The sequence below is a fragment of the Chaetura pelagica genome, unplaced genomic scaffold (genome assembly GCF_000747805.2).
Source record: "Chaetura pelagica isolate M959 unplaced genomic scaffold, ChaPel_1.0 scaffold50, whole genome shotgun sequence".
NCBI lineage: Eukaryota > Metazoa > Chordata > Aves > Apodiformes > Apodidae > Chaetura > Chaetura pelagica.
In genome coordinates, this window is record NW_009952366.1 from 2,899,781 (window position 1) to 2,914,795 (window position 15,015).

A 15,015-nucleotide genomic window follows, 5' to 3' on the forward strand; every position below is an offset into this window, starting at 1 on the left:
AAGTAACAGATGCTTAAGTGTATGTTGCGAGTGAAATAAACTACAATCTCATTTACATACTTCTGTAGAATTAAAAATTTTGAATCAATTGACTTTTCTCATGATTTCTGGATGCTCTTTGATATGTTTTTCCACACCCTTTCATGCTATGGCTTGATAACAGTACTCAACACTGATTAAGAAAGAGTAGCTTTAAAAGCTAAGCCTTGTTCATGTTAATTTTAAAGCCTTTGACTCATCTTTCTCAGAACATCTCCTAATTTAGAGGATTACTAATTCAAAGCTGTGGTTTAACTGCAGTTTTTCATCTCTTGCCGACCTCTTTCATACTACTTTAATTTCACAGATATTATTGTCCAATTATTTTAGCTTTACTGATTAATCCTTATAATATGGATATTGATACATGTACAGCAATTTTCCATCATCACGTTACAGCTGGATTTACCAAAGTATGATTGTAGTAAAAAAATACCTGAAATGCATATAGCTACATTAATCTTTACTTTAAATTCAGCTCAATAATAGCAGCAATAAATGCTGTTTGGATGGACAAAGTATCAGTTCTTCCACGAAAATGTTCCTTAACATAGTGCTTTCATAAGATATTAACAGGAGAAATGTGTACAAAGGAAAATGGATAATTAATGAAATGTGGTAGCAGAACTCAAACTACCTTTTATTAATTATTTGAGTAAACAATGTTAAAAAGCTCAATCTTTCTAAACTCATTCATCTTTGACTCTAGAAATTAAATGGTACAGTTTGGCCCTTCAAACATTTCATCAGATAAAAAATGTAATACTGAAAAGGAAGCAAAGAATTAGAATTAGTGGGATGTAACCATATCTGTATATATTTAGTAATGCAGTTCTAGAGTATTCTTATTTACTAGGTGTGTAGTAGCTACATTTTCCCTACTTTAGAGCACCAGCTACCTTCCTTTACCCCAATGAAATGTATTTTGCATGGTGGTAACCCATGTCCTTGTTCAGTCTTCTGCATTTAAGTGTGAGGACGTCAAGACAAGAATAGATTACATATTTCAACCTTACTATAGTCTCTCAGCTTTTCAACAGGCTTGTTCCAGGATAAAAATGTTTGACTGTTAGTGGATGTTTTTGTGGTGAGATTCTCAAAAAAAACCTCAAACTGATCAGGCAAAGAATAGCAACATTTCTCTCAAAATGCTTATGCCTCGTTCCAAGGTGGGTAAAACATTCACAAAGCCAGGAAGACTAGCAACAAGGGAAGAAAAACACAGCAGGGATGATTTTAGGTAGCTTTGTGTAAGTTTTCATATTTGTCCTTCAGAATCCATGGGTTGCTCTGCACTTTCTCTGCTTTTTATTGCTGCATTCTGAAAGCTGCAAAGAAGAAGGCCATGTGTCATTCTTAGGGCACGAAGTAAGATTCTGGGACTTTTTTGACCCATTTCTGTTGATTTTTGGAGATGAAGACAGTATGAGGATCTGATTACACAGTATGCTGCCTACCAACAAACCATGAGAATGTGTCAGCTCCAGAGCCTGCCATTGCTTTGAGATCAAAATTCTCTTTTCACACCAGTTTCCTTGAAGTAGCCAACGAAACAGCATCAAAAGGTTTCCCACCTGTATGACTATTTTTCTATAGAAAATACACACACAAATTTAGCTACATCATATAAACAGAAAAAAACCAAAAAAGTCAGATCTACTTAGCGGGACAAGACTGAACACTTGAAAGAATCCCCTCCCTCCTTTCTCTCCCTTCCCTCTCTCTTTGCCTCTCCCTCTACAGCTACTGTCTTTGTCCTTTTTGCAGTTAATCGTCTTTTAATTGCTTCTAACATTTTTGGTAGCTCTTTTTTGAAGACCTTCTTTGTTATGTCTCTTAGTTTTTGTCTGCATTGCAAAAAATTTTCCCATCTGAGCATACTCACTTTTACTTAGAAACAGAGCATTTATTCCCTGTCTCCAGGAGCCTCTGCATTGCCCACCCACAGCCGGAACACATAACTTGGCAACCGTCCCTCCTGCTGCCCAGCCACACCTTCTTAAACAAAGTGTACAGGAAACGATACATACACACTGGACCAAGAACAAACAGACTTAAAATTTCTGCCATCTTTCACTTTGTTCACACCCTCCTTTTACTTTAATTGCTGGATCTGGTGATGTGCCAATGGCTAAATGCTGAACAGTCTCCTAGGTTCTGGGATAGATTTTAAACAACATGAAATAAATAACATGAAGTTGGAAGGTTCCTTGTTTGCTTTTTCCTATCCACTCTGGGGACGTAATAAACTCTTTTTTTTTTTTTTTTTTTTTTTTTTTTTTAATCTGCTATTAATTAGTTAATAGTTTAAAATTAACAGCCACTGCATTCTCTTTCTCATTTTTTCCCAGTCTACACCAATGAAAGCAGAACAACATTCAGCCCATGGAAAAAGTTTAAAGGTATTTCTTATTCTGATGAATCTTATAATTTTATTCCAACTGAAAGGTAAATAAAATACATTCAGGAATACTTGATTGCTCTCCAGAGTTTCTGAAGATAGCTTATGAGGCTGCTTGTTTTGCTATAGACTTTGCTTTGGAGGCTTTTAAGATCTTGTTTCAGAAGTTCTGAATATTTAAGTAAGTAACGGGCTCTTTCCCAAATTTAAGATGTACCTAATTGCTTCTGATTAGGATAATTTTTTGGCGACTGCTAACACTTGTTACACTTGTTACCTATAGGTGATATCATATTCATATTGTTGATCTGACATTTTCAGGTCAATTAATATTACCCCACAGAAAAAAAATGTGACTACCTACAGGAAGCCGAATGTAATAACTGATTAAAAACATGTAAAACATTCTGTGGAATAAAATCAGTGAAATACAGAATTTTATCAAAGCAGAAAAAGTTTGCAAGCATACATATCTTCCAACCATGTTTATAATGAGAAAACTTCAGGTTTGAAATACATCCAGAAAATGATTTGGAAGTGATGCTTTCTCAATTCCTCTGCATATAAGTCAAACTCCCACCCACCACCGTATATAGAATGTGGCTGACACATGTATTCACTGCATGATTTCCAGTTTTACATAGACAAAAAAATAAACAAGCAAACAATTTTTCACTGTAGTGTGACAGAGAAAAAGAAAAGCAAATTTTGAAAGCTGTTCACAAATAAAATCATTAGTTATTACAGAACATTCTTGCATGGATAAACTAATCTTCCTGTGCTTCATATCAGTAACTGAATTTACACACAGGAAAGCAATTACAGTTATAGAAATATTTTATTACATCAATATTTAGATTTCAATTATATCTAAACTTACTGTCCTGTTTCCATCATAAAAAAATGTTTTGCCCACTTTAGTTTAAATGTGTGTCCCCAAGAAGCCTGGGACCTTCCATAAATATTCAGTTGATAACTGAAATTAAATTGATACCTTTGCATGGTCTAAAGCTGCAAAGCTTTTTTCTTTTAAATGCAATTCTCATTTTCAGTTTAGTTGAAGTCACATTATTAGGTATTTTTTATTTATGTTAGAAGAAGGACCTTTTCCCAAAACTAATGCCCCTATGGAAAGCTGTGTTCCTATAGTTTCAGCAGCTGAACAGTGTAGATTAATTTTACTGCTCTAACCTTCTCGGAAGCACCGAAGAGTCTGAAGATTAAGTACAGTTTCTATTACATTCAATTCCTTTCACTGTGGACATGTAATTCAATTTCTCTTTACAGTTTGCCCCATCTAAAGCATCTAAAAGTATATTAGCCTTTCCCATCTTGTTGAGTTGTCTTGGAAACTGTGACAAGAGGGAACTGGCTCTGGTTTTCTACTTCTATTTTGTTTTTCAGAATTCTCTACATTAGATATCCGGTGAATTACTGAATATGACTACAATATTAAAATAAAATGCTTAGTGACACACAAAAACTGAGGGTCTTTTGCAGCTTGGTTGCTAATGAAAAGAACCTTCAGTCCAAAGGAAGAAATCAAGAATAAAAAAGAAAACTTAAATGCATTTAGTTAAAAAATGAGTACATTGTTTTGTCAATGGAAGTGAATTTGCATGTCTGATTTTGATATTTTAGGGCAGCTCTAACAATTAAAGTTAATTAGCTAAATTAATTGAGATTCTCATAGATAAAAATAAGGAAGTTTCTCAATAAAAATGTAATTAAAACACAAGCTTCTGAAAAGTTCTGTCACAATCTGGTATTTCTGTTTTGCATATGTTTTTTCTAATTTAAAAAGCACAAATGTTTGCTTTCTTAAACAGAGCCTAAAATGCGGTCAAAATCCAGATAAACTACTAAATTGTTTATTTCTGCATTCTATACTTATGATTGCCAAGTGGCACAGCACAAATTGTAAAACTATTCACAATTTGTCTTTTTCCTATTTATTCTAGTGTCTCCTTCTGTTTAGTGTCACCATCAATTTTGGCAGGTTTATTACTGTGGAAGAATAAATTACCTGCAATGGGTGTCTTCTTTTTATTGTGTAGATGCTGCAATTAAAAGTAACTTGTGAATAACATTTAAAAAAAAAAAAAAAAAAAAAAAAAGTTTTGTCAGAAAATACTAAAGGATAAAAACATCATTGCTTATCACCTTTGTAAGAGTCAGGTTAAGTAGGAGAAAAAAAAAAAAAAAAAAAGATAAAAAATTAAAATGAGCACTGCCAATAGAGCTGAATGACACCAGCAAATGTGTTTGCAGTCTCTGCCCAGCCTGGAAGTTTTGGGAAAAGTGACAAATGTTCTAGGAGGAGACTGGAGAATTAATAGATCTTCAATATTGTCATTGCTCCTGACAGCAGAGGACTTCAAACTCTAATCATGGTGACATGGCACTTATTTTAAGTGGTCACAGATTCTGCCCTTTTGCTTAAGTTCAGAAGTAAACTATTTTTCTAAGTGTTCAATTCCAGCATGAATTTGGGACCTATTGTGTTCAGTGGGTCACCTCTGTTAAATGTCCAGCTTTTCACTCTGTAATGAACTCTGACAGGTAACAAGGCAGGAAAGCTACCAATGCATATACATGGAGTGTGAAAGATGACTGTGCTCTTTAATCTATGAATCAGAAAACTCAACATATTTTCATGAATATGATCATATTGCAGACATGCATGCTTATGAAAATGAATGGAATTACTAGTGCATTAACACATTCTGTGTCCGGCTGACTCTTCCTATAGATGAAAGATAGTATTACCAATTCCAGTATTGCCCGTATTCATGGGGGATACTTAAGCACATATGACCTAAACAGTTCTAGACAGGCCTATTTGTATTTCCTATTCTCAGATGAGGAAGTATGCTGTCCTGGAATGCACAGATATTCTTTTGGAAAGGGCACAAAATCAAACCCCTCCAGGAGCCCCTTCTTGATGAGTGGGGTAGAGGTTACTCCATTCATGACACAGAACAGAGTTGAAATCCTTACTGAAATCAAGGCAGACAGCATTCATTGCTCTCCCCTCCTATATCAAGGCACTCATCTCATTCTACAAGGTCATCAAGTTGGTTAAACATGATATTAGAACACTTCTCAATAAGTTCCACACAATTCCCGTTTAATTTATATTTCTTATTTCAAGTCGCAGAAGCTAAGAACTTAAAATATTAATAAAAAATAATATACCTTATCAGTTTTATAGATTTTAAGTGCCACTGCAATATAGAAACTGGAAAAAAAAAACAACAAAAACAACCTACCCTTTTTCGTCATTAATTATTGAAAATGTGAGAAAGGGCCTTATTAGAAAACACCATGCCTGGAACCTGATTCTGATGTATGCAAAAGAGTTTTCAGATTTGTGAGTTCCAGCAGTACATCAGTAACCTCAAGCCATAATATTGCAAATATTCCAAATAGGGGATTTGTTTTATTGTTTTCTTAATTCCCCCCAAATGGTTCATGAATTGGTCCCCAGTGTTCAACAAGAAATATATCCTTAAGTTTGGATGATACTGGTTGATATTAATGTGCATTATTATCTGTGCTTTTGTGTCTACACTTAAAGCAAAACTGTTTGTTTTTTTTTCCTAGATACCATTTCAGGTTTGAACAATGCTTTGATCAATAGTACTGCCCTCTGCAGCACTATGAGTTCAAAGTATAAATTCAGTAATAGAGAAATGAAGTACAGTTGTCCTGGTAATATTACAGACAATGAGATGGAAATGGAGAAAGGGAGAGTGGTGCAAAACAAAACAAAAAACTCACAGATGTAATCAGTGTTTGTGTCCTGAACCTTTATTTTCCTTTTGTCACTTGTAAAGTATGGTCACACACCAGTCTAGTAATTAATTGATATAACTTGTGATGGAGCAATACACATGAACATATGATTTCTGCTATCTGAAAACTTTTACACATGAAGCAGTGAAAGCAGAGTTTTGCTTACAGTCATTCTAGTTGGTGTTTTATCTATTGGGTTTTATCACATAGCATGCACACATTTTTTGAAAATGAGTCAGTCCTTGCTGTTTCCCATAATTCATTCTTTTGTTCATTCAGTTCTTTCTTGTGTACTCTATGTTATTGTAACTATTGCATTTTCAGTGTACTCTTTGTTCTCTTCATCATAATCATATTAGTGATGATCAAGATGACTCCTACTTAGGACACTTGCATTCATTTCTCAAAAACTTATAAATGTAGTTAGTAGCTGTAGATGTCAGACTACAGGTCTTAGCACTTTTCCCATATTTTTATTTTTTTATGTTTTAAATATTGATATATTTTTTCCCCATAATTTCCAGTTTTGCTTGCCTTCATTACTACATTTGGCTTTACAAATGTTTTATATGTAGGCAAGAAGCATGAGACAGAGTTTTACTGAGGGCTTTCAAGCAAGCAGCAAATCAAGCCTTTGTCTCCCTGCGTGAGGTCAAGATGCTAGCAACTTGAGGCACTTTCCCCCTATACTCGTAATTTCAATTCATTTTTTAAAAATACATTCCTCAGTATTTTTGTCTTTATGGATATGTTTGTTAATCTTATCCATTCCCAAAGAGTGCTGTAACAAGCATGCAGTTAGCATTAATGTGTGTTGGTGCTCATGTTAGATCATCAAAACAATACTGCTCAAGTCATTTTAAAAGAGTTGAAGTGGTACAGCCCTGTTCAAACTATGATATTGTCTCAGCCATTCTTTCCAGGAAAAACTAAGAATTATTTTTTTGGTATTTCTTTTTATGTCAGTAATTGAATCTTTCCAGAGTAGAAACCCATTGTGTTCCCAGAGACAGTGAAGAAAAGTTGGTCTTTTCTAACATATTTCATCTGACCTTGTAATTTAGAGGGTTCATTTCATCTCCTCTAGCCGCTATCAAAATCTTTCATTACATGTTTGAGATTTTGAAGGCAGAAGTATTCCTTTATTTGTACAACAGCATTGTTATTAGTAGTGATCAATAAAGTCAACAACAGTAAAAATCTTTTGCACCATTTTGTCAAATCTTTTTTTTTTTTTTTTCCACTTGAGAAGTTTTAAAACCAGCCACAGCTTATAGCAGACATCTGTTTCTATTTATGTGCAAATAATGAAAACCTCCTCCAGCCACATCCTGTAAGGGACTTTATAGTGTACTAGGGATTTCAACTAATTAAGTCACCTCAGATCTCTTTCTTTACCTGAGGGAAGCACTTCAGGTATTTCCACCAGGTATTTTTAGGGATAATTCCCTTTAAAGGAAGAATGAAAGAAAAATCAAATCTAGATTGGTAGCAACTGCACGGGAGGATAAAATTAGCTCCAAATGCTATTGAAAAGTTAAGTATTATAAGGGCTGAAGGCAAAAATAAATGGGAAATTCTCTACTAAAAAGCTAAATCCTACATATGAAGAGTGGATTAAAAAAAAAAAATGTACAGACATAAGACATAAACAGCCATCTGCAGATATAAGATCATAAATTAAAGCCTCTATCTATCTAATCTATCTATTTATTTATTTTTGCATAATTTCATCTCTATCACGTTCAATTCAGCATTATGATATTTTTCCTAAAATAAGAGCTTACATTTGTTGTTGGTTAGAACTATTACAGTACCCTTTCTCTTGAATTTTGATCATAGATGCGGTTCACCAACTTCCATGGACTCAAGTTTGCAATCAAATTACGGCTAACCTGTTCTTTCTGTCTGCATAGACATTTCTATGACATTAAATAAGGGAAGGTTTGACCAAATCATTATATTCCGTGTTTGTGACAGGCTAAAAGGATGCTCACAGTCAGATATTGTGACTCAGTTGACATGTGATAACTTCTGTATTATTTCCGCTGAGTTAATACAAATAAAGTTTCATTTGATGGGTCTGCATACTTATTTAGGTACTTTTAAGTACCTAGACTCCATTTAATTTTCTTTTTTACAGTATCAGCTGAGCCCTTTTCTTCTGGCACTCAGCATTTAAAAGCTGAGAGAAAAACATGAATTTACAAATTTTCATACAGCAAGTGAAAAATCAGGCAGTTTAGAATGGAATATGAAATACTTATAACACAAATCATGGGAACACAAGTTAGCTCCTCTCAACTGGGACCACTGAAAACCCTTGTGTGCCTTATATCTAGAGTTGTGTGCAACAGTGGTGGTGTTTGAGATGTTTCTTTGTTGTCAGCAACCTCAGGCTGAAAGTTTGTCTTTCAGAACATAGTCCTTTATTACTCTCTTTCAAAAATGAGACTTGTCATTCCTGTGTTTTCCAAGGCACCTTGGCACAGTGTTTCAGGGCACAATGTTCTGAGGTAGTGTAAGATGCAGATTTAGCAGGTATTTCTCTTATTAATGTTCAAAGAATTGCAGAACGGTAGGGGATGGAAGGGACCTCTGAATATCATCTAGTCCAACCCCCCTGCTAGAGCAGAATCACCTGCAGTAGATCACACAGGAACACATGCAGATGAGTTCTGAATGTCTCTAAAGGAGGAGACTCCACAACCTCTCTGGGTAGCCTGTTCCAGTGTTCTGTTACCCTTGGAGTAAAGAAGTGTTTCCTTACATTTCACATAGAAAAAAATAATGTTACATAGAGAAGTCACAGCCTTCCCAGATGAATCCCCAGCAGAAAAAAAAAAAAAAAATACAACCTGACAATTAAATTATTCTTGAAAAATGGGGAGGTATAAATTTAAAACCCCTCAGGCCAAGGAAGAGTTTGAATTTATCTAGTGAATACCTTCAGCACCAGTACTCACCCTTCGGTCCTCAACAGATACTACAATGTTAACACACAGAACATAATACCCTCTGGCTAGTGCGGAAAGTGTAGCCTGGCTGGGATTTTTCCTTGTGCCGTCTAAAACCATCCTGAATAAAGCAAAACAGAATCTGTGGGTAGGTAGAGATACAGGCACTCTGAGGCCAGTAGTTGGATACTTGGTGAAGCACAAGCTCATTGTGCTTTGCATAGTTCTCTGCTCTTGTTTTCACCAAACAGTGACCTATTTAAATCAGGACACAAGAATATTAGTGCAATAAAGTACTTAACACGTTAATCATAAAAGCTATTACAGAGGCCTTTCATTAATATACAAGAGTCACCACGCAGCACTACCCACCTCATGATTAGATTTACAAGCATCTTGTTCCAGAAAGACAAGCAACTATTCCTGTTTTAAATGTCAATCAAGCAATGTTAACATATGGTCTTGTTTCCTAGTTAGATAATTCTGCCAACATTTTCATGGACATTAGAAACCATTCTTTTTGAGATAATTCCCCTCTGGTTTTCCTACTCTTTTCAAATGTCTTCCACAGCATATTCACCTATCCCAGTTTCTGGCATCAGTTTGATTGTATGTGTAGCAATCATACAGAACTCTACCAGTTTTTCAGCATGACTAATTATCTTAAGCGGGCAGAGAGACAGCCACACCAACAACACGCCCACCATCTTTTTGCATAATGTGTACTTTACAGTCACCAATCTGTTCACATGCAGGGATATATTTTTCAGCTATTATAACCAAGAATTTTAAAGATATAACATGTAAAGAAAAAGCCTGGGAATAAAAAACAAACAAACAAAAAATAAACAACAAACCAAGCTGGACCAAACTTCATTCAAATTCCATCGGTTCAGAGTTGTTGAAACATTAATCCAGAAAGGGTGTAGACACTTTTAATGTGCACACAGTTGTGTATTTCTTGACTGGATCCATTTTAAGAGACTCCAACCCACGTACCACAAAACAATATATTCCATTCTATCTAGTTTAGGATAAAGTGGAAGGATCACATGTTATTGTCATAATCTAGTATCTAATATATGACATATAATAGACAATATGTAGTACATAGTATATATAGATACATGTATAATATATATTTACATATAATACCTATGTATTTTTTTGATAGATTGAATAAGTCCTTGAACTTCATGAAGCTCATCAGAACACATTCTCTGCCCTGTTCCTGTAATTCAACACCAAGCTATAGAAATTGCACTCACACACATCTTTTTCTGGAGTCGGAGTTGTGCCAAGACCTGGGCAGGTGCATACACAGAGTTGTTCTGTACAAAGTGCTAACAGGAAAGCCAGCATGCACTGATTGCAGCTACTCGTGACCCCTAAAAGACAGTGCTTCCATGCTGAATTACAGCATAAGGCTCTACAAAAGCAGGGAACCACAACTGGACTCTGAGAACCCCAGAAGTCCCTTGAACTTTCCTCTTTAGCTCTGGCTATCTTTATTTCTTCATTAAAGGAGATGATCAGAGAACCTGTTCAGTGGTATGATTAAATGTATATGGAGTTAATCCATGTTTAGTTTTGGCAGTATTTATTCTCCTAATTTTTTTTTTAATTTTTTTTTTTTTTTCCTGGGATAGTAGGAAGATAACTTTACCCACTCATTTATTCTTGAAACTTTCTTCTTACAGTGAGACAGAAATGCAGTATGTACATAATGAATTGGTGATGAAAGAGTAACAAAAAAATAAAGATATACTGCAGTCATCTAATACCTACTGCATCTGTCTGTGGTCTGATTCTTAGAGAGGAGGGAGCAAGTTGTGCCCAGGACGCTAGTGGGAGACATTATAACTCAAGCCCAAGGCAGAGCCACTTGTGGGAGTACAGAGATCTGTGCTTCAACAAGGTGAGGTCAGCTTTCATTTATTGCATGGTCTGCCCTGATGGCAACTGAGGTTACCTTTCTGAATGTGCAGATGGCATGTGAGTGGAAAACAGTGAGAGACATTGTTTGTAAGTCAGAACAGGAAACTTATTGAGAAGGGTGACTGAGGTCTCTCTATTTAAGTGCCTATTCCCTTCTGAGCTTTTGTGCTGAACAGAGATAACCATCTGTGCTCAATTGCTAGGTATGGTTTTGTAACGTCAGCATCTGCTGATGAAGAAAATAGGGGAATGTGTGCCTGCAATAGCTGAAGCCTCATTTACCACATCAGAATTCACTTTCTAATTGTTCAGTCTTATTTTAGTCAGAGTACCAGTGTTGTCACTCCTTCTGCCATCAGAAATCATTTAGAGCAAGATTCACCTTTAGAATGCTGCAATTGCTAGGGGTTTGTGCTTGGCTTTTGTGGTTAGGTTTTGTTTTTTAAATGTGCTCTGGATTTTTATATACACCTAAAAATATAAATTTTGTCCTGCAGATGTCAAAGAAATTGAAAGGAAAAAAAGCTTCCTAAAGGTTGTTTTTCTTTGCAACCATATGCTCTCAATCTAAAATGATAGCTTTTATACAAGGCAGAGATGAAAGTGAAATCTCCTGGAAGATCACAGAACATAGGTCTCTTTTGTGCCAGCTGTAAAATATTAGCCCAGAATGGCTGCCTGTCTGCTACTGACAATTCCTGACAAATTTTAACGTTGCAACGCATGAGATATTATGTCATAAAAAAAAAAAAAATCAGCCTCACTCACATAACCACACACCTGCACTAAACACAGTGTGTATGCATACCGTTTAGTATGACATATCCATTAGACAGGAAGTGTTGCATTTCAGGCTGTCAAAATCCCTGTTAGGTTTGCAGACAGCAGAGTGAATGCAGTGGATGATTCAACAGAGAATGGTGGGATGTATTCTCAGTGCCTGAAGTACTGGGAACTTCGTATCTTCTATCAAGGGAAGTGCAATCCGAGCACTTGCACTGCTGGGGAGAGTCAGTTTGGGTCTCATGGGCTTGATAGTTGGGGCTCATATCCAGCCATGCCAGACTGGAGATGGTTACCTGAAGAGTGTCTCAGTTTCTGTGTTGTGCTTCCAGGAGCCATAGTAATTGAAACACTATATGAAAAGACCTAAACTGGCTGCTGTCAGACTTGTTAGCTAGAGTTTCACATGTCAGGAGAGCATCTGCATTTTTTCAGGGTCCAAGCAGTCATCAAAATGTTGCACCTACATTTGTGCAATGCTTTCTATATGCACATGTGCCCCAGTGGGCAGTGTATACAGCACAGCAAATCCGAAACTGAATAAACCATCAATGGGTAATTAAGTTTATTTAATGAACATTCTAAAAGGAAATAGAGATAAATTTCATATCAACAAGATGCTGAAGTTCAGGAAGGAGCTGCAATAATAATCTGTCTCTGTCCACAGCCAAGTCCTTTGCCATCATTTATATTTGACAAAATTAGCTTAAACTGAAGAAAAAAAATTGACTTTGTGTATGAAAAGGCAGCTTCAGTAAGAAGCTAGCAAGTAGCCCCTCCAGAAAACTAGCTTTGGTGCAAACCAGCATATTTGGTTGGAGTAACATTCAGGAAAATGGTATTTGTTAGTTTGGATTCAAGCAGAGTGCAGAACTGAATTCCAGTTTCGTACAGCATAAAGCTGATTGATGTGTTTACAGGACTACTAAATCAAAGTAGGAATATGAGCACCATGTGACTGGGCACTAAAGGACAACACTTTCAGTGCCTAGCTTGCAAGCAGAGCTCTGAGATGTCTGTTTCATCACTCAGTTCCTGCAGTCATGAGGTATGGACCTGGCCTCCCCTCCTGAGCACTGTAGGAGGGCACCAGGCTACTTCTGTTTCAGCAAAGAAACCCTTGTGAAGGTGTTGATTCATTTTGGTCATGGTTCTTTCCTCAGTAGCTGGAAGTCTAAGTCAATGGGTATTGCAACACTCAGCACCCTAGAGGGTCTGACTCCTGCTCTACTTCAAGACATACTAGATTTGAACCATGTACAAAAACTTTTCCTGGCAAGTCAATAAAAGGAGTCATGGAACTACTAAGTAGATTGTGGTTTTACTGTTGCTGGAAGCAAAGAGATTATTTTTCCTGTACCTTAAGCAAAGAACTGTTTATGTTTTGCATCCTTTGGCTAGTACATATCTCCATTGGTTAATTTACACAAAATCTGCATTGCTTGCATAGTCTTGTTTAACCAAAATACCAAAAATTTGTATGTCATTAAAATGGCAAATTTGTATACAGGTTTCATGCACAATTGTTCAAGGCAGATTTGATGAATTTAAGTATGAAAATACAAAATTGTGAAAATAATCCTTGAATATTATCTGTAATTTTTTATTATTATTATTTTTTACAGGTTAATCACCTAATACATTTTTTCACTTTAAATATTCATTTGATTACCTGGCAAGACTCAGGGGTGACACAACACAGCGACACTGGCCAAAACATTCACTGACTTAAACATAGACATAGACTTAATTCTGACTGTCTGGAAAATTTACATTTTAATTTTACATGTCCCTATGTTTTACACTACTCTATATCCGTATCCAACCAAAATCAGTGTTTCGCTATAAACCAATTATTTCCACTAGACAAAACAGGAGAGAAATGCCAGTCAACTTAGTTGGAAAAACAGGAATGAGCATCCTTAATTGTATGTAACAGCTGTTAAAGTACGGGTTGGATTCTAAGCTTAATTTAATGTTTTTTATCTATCTATCTATCTATCTATCTACACATGTAGAAAAGTCGCTCTACAATTAACTAAATACTTTGGGTATGTTGCAGTTTGTTATTTTGGGTGGAATGGGGTTAATTTCCTAAAATATTTGGAGACTAGAAGAAATATACATGGTAATAATGAAGAAAAAGATAAATGATAGGTGAAAATCTTTAGTAAGGCATTGGAAAAGGAATCAACTGGTTTATAGGAAATTCAAGTGGCAACGTAAAACATCATTTCATGAGGACGATTAATGTGAACATTAAAAAGATGGGATAGCTGAGAACATAACAAGAAAAATGTGGGGGTTTTCATATGATGGCATGAATAGCCAAATGACATTCAATGATACCATAGAATATTTAAATAAATTATTTGGTCAGTGTTAGAAATACAAATCTGTGCGTACTTTCAGATTTCTGTCCCAAAACAGAAGTTCAAAGAGAAGAATGTAGATGAAAAAGCTGAATATACTAGGCAATTGTCACCGATTTTTTACATCCAGACCTCTGTTTCAAATTACAACCAAGAAAGTCCTTATGATCTGAAGGCTGAAATAAATTTGCTTTTCTTAGTCCATTTTTTAAAGTGAACATTTTTCTACATTGCAATTATTTTCCTGAACAGAGAGGAACAAGCTGGCTTTATTCCTGGATTACTTTTTAACTGCAGAAAAGTGTTTCCTCTAGAACAGGATGTTCTTTAACTCCGTGAATAAAACTCTTCACTTGAGAGCTACCATTAAATACGATCTTACAAAAAAAAAAAAAAAAAAAGGAAAAGGTGGTTGCAGTTAAAGTTCAAAAAGACTCAATGCAGTTCAGTTTAACACAAGATAAGGGTAAGACTTATAGGGAAGAACACGATTGGTTTCAGGAGCATCCGTACAAACTAGGATTTGGATAGCTGAAAATAAGGCAAAGAAGATCATAGACAGTTTGCAGAAATTTTTTACTTTCAAAAATGCCAGAGGAAAAGGAACTGCCTATACAATTATATACAGAAGTAGTTTGGAATATTACTGTGGTTTCCATCTCTTCTGTGTCCTCAGTTTTGTTTTAGCTGGATATCAGCAAAATTTAAAATTGACACAACTCTTTCC